Below are 6,251 nucleotides of genomic sequence, written 5' to 3'. Positions count from 1 at the left end.
GGGGGAATCTCTACATATATTTTAAAACACTGTGAATGTACATGTGTTCAATTTATTTTGTTTGATCAACTTCCAGTTATAGAAATGGATGTTTTCCTCCCTGCAATTTTAAAATGGTTGAGAGTTGAGTTTATAGCTGCTCTGTTCCTCACACTTGAATAGTCCCTAATTATAATAAATTTAGTTTTCCTTTTAAAAGACAGGGAATAAATTCATGTGTTTGTAAAGAAAGGTCCCAGAACTTTTCAGAGACACCTGAAACAGACTGTCCATTTGACTTTAAGGGGGCTTCTGACTTCACATGTCCCTGGTAGGTCCTGGAGTGTTTTTTTTTTTTCAACATTTATAAGGAAGAGATAATCTGGGTCACCTAGGCATGACTCTGATGGCTATAAGAGTTCCTTCTTGACAACACTGCTGTGAGGCTGCACTGTATTTCCCTCAACTATATCTTTATATTATTCTAGTTCTGCTTCCACCATGACTACATGCTATTCTAACAAACTTTTTCACAATTTGCTCATTCAGTGACTATTGATTAAGGGACTTCTGTGAATCAGACACTGGGTTAGGCACTGGGGACCCAAAAACAAAGTAACAAAAAGCCATAGGTCCATGGAATTTATACTTTAATGACATGAGACAGGTAATAAAAAAACAAATAAGAGTAGCATATTTGTTCTATGCAGATAAGTATTATGAATAAAAATAAAGCAGGAAAGGGGGAGAAGGGAGATGGGAGAGAGCTGTTATCTTCAATATTAAATAACGCAGTGGGGGAGAGCCTCAATAATAGATAACTTTTGAAAAACAACGTTAAGGAGGAGGGGAATGTGAGTGTGTGGCAGTCTTGGAGGAAAACCACTGCAAGCCTTGTTTCATGATAATGGAGTGTTGAGCAGTGAAACAATATGATAATATTACACTTTAATGTAATCTTCTAGACACTGTGTTGAGGATACTTTGAAAGAAAGTAACAGGGAAGCAGGAAGGCAAGTTGGATGTTACATCAACCGCTCAGGTGATAAATGATAGCCGCAAGGGTGAGGGTATAAGCAGCAGAGGTGGTGAGAAGTGATGAAAATCTGGATATATTTCATAACAAAGCAAAAATTTGCTAATGATTTTGGGATTTGAGAAAACAGAAATGTCAAGATGGACTCCACGTGGCTATTAACTGAGTGAGGACATAGCACAGGCTCTATTTTAATGCCTGTGCAGTGTTTCATCACGTGAAATGCCATCCTCTACCTAATGAAATCCTCATCAGTAAAAATGTAGGTTGATTCTAGATGTTGCTACTATAAGCAGTATTTCCAAAACATCAGTGCCAAGAATTTTGCATAAACATCTATTTTTCCCCGGGCTATGCATATTTCCATGCCTTTTGGCACACATTCCAGATTGGCCTTCAAAAAGGTGATGTGACATCATCCATGGAGCAGTTGAATGGATTCTTTCAGGAACAATGAGTATGAATTTATGTTTAAAGTTTGCTAACTGATATAATCACTTTATGCCACATACCCCGTGCCCTCCACTCATCTCCTAGTGACCCGTTTGCCCTACTCCAATCTCTATGTTATGGTGGAAATAACCAATGTAAGTTCTCCAGAAGTCTTTGTGCTCATGGGCTTCTCTGAACGCCCCTCACTAGAGCCTACCCTTTTTTATCATGTCTTTGGGCTGTATGTGGTGTCTGTCTTCGGTAACAGCAACATCATTCTGGTCTCCTGCATGGATGTGCGCCTCCACACTCCTATGTACTTCTTTCTCATCAACCTTTCCTTTCTGGACCTTAGCTTCACCACAAGCATTGTCCCACAACTCCTGGTCAATCTCTGGGGACCACAGAAAACCACAAGCTATGGAGGGTGTGTGGTCCAGTTCTATATCTCCCACTGGTTGGGGGCAACTGAATGTATCCTCCTGGCAGTCATGTCCTGTGATCACTAAGCTGCCATCTGCAGACCACTCCACTACACTGTCATCATGCATCCACAGCTTTGCTACAGCCTGGCCTCTGCCACATAGCTTGGGGGTCTGACCACCAGCATGGTAGGTTCCACACTCACCATGCTTCTGCCTCTGTGTGGAAACAATCACATTGACAACTTCCTCTCTGCGATGCTCCTCATTATACAACTGGCTTGTGTGGACACCAGCTTCAATGAAGTGGAGATGTATGTGGCCAGCTTTATCTTTGTTGTCTTGCCTCTGAGTCTCATCCTTGTCTCATGTAGCCATATTGCCTGGGCAGTGTTGAAGATCAGGTCAGCAGGAGGCTGGAGAAAGGCATTCAACATCTGTTCTTCCCATGTGGTAGTAGTAGCTCTGTTTTATGGGAGCATCATTTTCATGTATCTCCAGCTAGCCAAGAACAACTCTCATGAGCAAGGCAAGTTCATAGCCCTCTTCTACACTGTTGTCAGCCTAGTGCTGAACCCCTTGATTTACACGCTAAGGAAAAGGATGTGAAGAAAGCTCTTAGGCACACTGTGTTAAAGAACTGCTGTGGTTTTACAAGGACATGAGGGTATATTTAGAAACTCATCATTTGTGAGGAGGAAGTAGGTTTAAAGGGATCAAAATTGATTTGGAGGGGCAGGATATTTGGGAAGTCATTTCTATAAAATATTTCTTGAGTTCAAAGTAGGTGGCAAACTGAAATGGATGTACTCATACTATTTTCAGTCCAAGGCAAAGAGAAGGTATTTTCTGCTCTTATTTTTTGGTAACAAATATATTTTTGTTAATTCTTTATATAGTTTTATGTGTGTAATATGCATGCTAGTTATGATATTGTTAATTGTTTATATAATTACATTTGTTAATTGTTACATTATTCTGTTAATATCCTACAGAAATATCTGCCACTAAGTGTGCCTAATCTGTGTGAAGTTCTTTGCCTTTTTTTCCCAATATTTGTAATGGTTCATTAAGTAGACATTATTGACCTCATAGAGGTTAGATAATTACAAAGCTATGAAGATTTCAGGTTGAGATATGTCTAGTCTATTTATCCATAGACATATTTCCCATTTTGCCTATAATCTGTTGTGATGTAATAAGAAATATATACATTTATTCTTTGGCCCGACTCCTGGCACTGAGCTTCTAGAACCCTTGGAATTTTCTGAGTGATATGGGTGAGATGAGTTTCTTTGATATTCATAACGAGCCCATCTCAAGCATACCTGAGTTTATGCCAATGAAGTAACTCAAGATTGTCCCTAGATAGCTTCAGGAGGGGGTCTGGATACTAGAGGAACCAACCATGTGATTAGAAGGTTGAAATTTTCAGCCCCACCCCCCAACCTCTGGGGAGGGGAATGTGACTGGAAATTAAGTCACCAATGGCCAATGACTTAATCAATCATGCCTATGCAATGGACCTCCATAAAAACCTTAAACAACAGGTTTGGAGAGCTCCAGGTTAGTGAGTGAAGATAGGTACCAAGAAGGTAGTGCACCCCAGTCTCTGCAGAGACAGAAGCTCCTGTGCTAAGAACACTTCCAGTCCTTATCCAATGTACCTCATTGTTCATATTCTTTATAATAAATCAGTACACATAAGTGTTTCCCTGAGTTACATGAGTCATTCTAACAAATCACTGAATATTAAGAAGGGGTCATGGCAACACTTGATTTATAGTCAGTTGGTCTTAAGTATGGGTGGCAACCTGGAGCTTGTAACTGCATTCTGAACTTGGTGGGGGGGGGGGTCTTTTTTTTTTTTTTTTTTGTCAAAATGACATGATTCTTATCTTTTTTTTTATTATGGTAAATATACACAGCATAATATTTAGCATCTTCATTTTTTTAAGCTCTTTATTGGAATATAATTGCTTTACACTCTTGTACCAGCTTATGAAGTAAACCAAAGCAAATCTGCTGTATTTATACACATATCTCCATATCCCCTCATCCCGTGACTCCCTCCCACCCTCCCCATTCTGGCCCTCTAAGGCATCATCAAGTTGATCTCCCTTTGTTATACAGCAACTTCCCACTAGCTATCTATTTTACACTTGGTAGTATATATATATATATATATATCTGTGCTACTCTCTCCCTTAGTCCCAGCTTCCCCTTTGCCCCCCACTCCCCCAATCCCATGTCCTCCAGTCCATTCTCTGCATCTGCATCCTTATTCTTGTCCTGTCACTGGGTTCATCAGTACTAGGATTACTGGATCATATGGTAGTTCTATTCTTAGCTTTTTAAGGAACCTCCAAACGGTTTTCCATAGTGGCTGTACCAACTTACATTCTGACCAACAGTGCAGGAGAGCTCCCTTTTCTCCACTACCTCTCTAGCATTTATTATTTCTAGATTTTTTGATGATGGCCATTCTGACTGGTGTGAGGTAATACCTTGTTGTGGCTTTGACTTGCATTTTTCTAATGATTAGTGATGTTGAGCATCTTTTCATGTGTTTGTTGGCCATCTGTATGTCTTATTTGGAGAGATCTCTATTTAGGTCTTTCACCCATTTGTGGATTGGGTTATTTGCTTTTTTGCTATTAAGCAGCATGAGCTGCTTGTATATTTTGGAGATTAATCCTTTGTCCGTTGCTTTGTTGACAAGTATTTTCATCCATTCTGAAGGCTGTCTTGTCTTGTTTATGGTTTATTTCGCTGTGCAAAAGCTTTTACGTTTCATGAGGTCCCATTTGTTTATTCTTGATTTTATTTCCATTATTCTAGGAGGTGGGTCCAAAAGGATCTTGCTTTGATGGATGTCATAGAGTGCTCTGCCTATGTTTTCCTCTAGGAGTTTTATAGTGTCTGGCCTTAAGTTTAGGTCTTTAATCCATTCTGAGTTTATTTTTGTGTATGGTGTTAGGAACTGTGCTAATTTCATTCTTTTACATGTTGCTCTCCAATTTTTCCAGCACCACTTATTGAAGAGGCTGTCATTTTTCCACTGTATATTCTTGCCTCCTTTGTCAAAGATAAGGCTCCCATATGTGCTTGGGTTTACCTCTGGGTTCTCTATTCTGTTCCATTGATCTTCCTTTCTATTTTTGTGCCAGTACCATACTGTCTTGATCACTGTGGCCTGGTAGTATAGTTTGAAGTCCGGAAGCCTAATTCCACCAACTCCATCTTTCCTTCTCAAGATTTCTTTGGCTATTCGGGGTCTTTTGCATTTCCATACAAATAGTAAGGTTTCTTGCTCCAGTTCTGTGAAAAATGCCATTGGTAATTTGATTGGGATTGCATTGAATCTGTAAATTGCTTTGGGTCGTACAGTCATTTTCACAATGTTGATTCTTCCAATCCAAGAACATGGTATGTCTCTCCATCTGTTTGTATCATCTTTGATTTCTTTCATCATTGTCTTATAGTTTTCTACATACAGGTCTTTTGCCTCCTTAGGCAGATTTATTCCTAGGTATTTTATTCTTTTTGTTGCAATGGTAAATAGGAGAGTTTCCTTAATTTCTCTTTCTGCTCTTTCATTGTTAATGTATAGGAATGCAAGAGATTTCTGTACATTATTTTTTTATCCTGCTACTTTACCAAATTCATCGATTAGTGCTAGCAGTTTTCTGGTAGAGTCTTTAGGGTTTTCTATGTATAATATCATGTCATCTGCAAAGAGTGACAATTTTACTTCTTCTTTTCCAATTTGGATTCCTTTTATTTAATTTTCTTCTCTGATTGCTGTGACTAAAACTTCCAAAACTATGTTGAATAATAATGGTGAGAGTGGACATCCTTGTCTTGTTCCTGTTCTTAGAGGTAATTCTTTCAGTTTTACACCATTTAGAAGGATGTTGGCTTTTGGTTTCTCATATATGGCTTTTATTATGTTGAGGTAATTTCCTTCTCTGCCCATTTTCTAGAGAGTTTTTATCATAAATGGATGTTGAATTTTGTCAAAAGCTTTTTCTGCATCTATTGAGATTATCATATGGTTTATATCCTTCAATTTGTTGATATGATGTATCACATTGATTGATTTGTGTATATTGAGGAATCCTTACATCCCAGGCATAAACCCCTCTTGATAAAGGAGTATGATTTTTTTAATGTGCTGTTGGATTCTATAAGCTAGTATTTTGTTGAGGATTTTTGCATCTATATTCATCAGTGCTATTGGCTTATAATTTTCTTTTTTTCTGACATATTTGCCTGGTTTTGGTATCAGGGTGATGGTGGCCTTGTAGAATGAGTTTGGAAATATTCCTCCTTCTGCTATATTTTGGAAGAATTTGAAAAGGATAGGTGTTAGCTCTTCT

The 6,251-nt window shown here is 38.6% G+C and overlaps 1 pseudogene; it reads left to right on the top strand.

Moving 5' to 3' along the window:
• The first annotated feature begins 1,584 nt into the window (after positions 1–1,584).
• On the top strand, positions 1,585–2,534 carry LOC130836346 (olfactory receptor 2C3-like; annotated as a pseudogene).
• The last annotated feature ends 3,717 nt before the right edge of the window (positions 2,535–6,251 follow it).

The sequence above is a fragment of the Hippopotamus amphibius genome, chromosome 15, assembly GCF_030028045.1.
Source record: "Hippopotamus amphibius kiboko isolate mHipAmp2 chromosome 15, mHipAmp2.hap2, whole genome shotgun sequence".
NCBI lineage: Eukaryota > Metazoa > Chordata > Mammalia > Artiodactyla > Hippopotamidae > Hippopotamus > Hippopotamus amphibius.
Note: the sequence above shows the minus strand (reverse complement) of the source record. Positions and strands in the feature narration are given on the sequence as shown.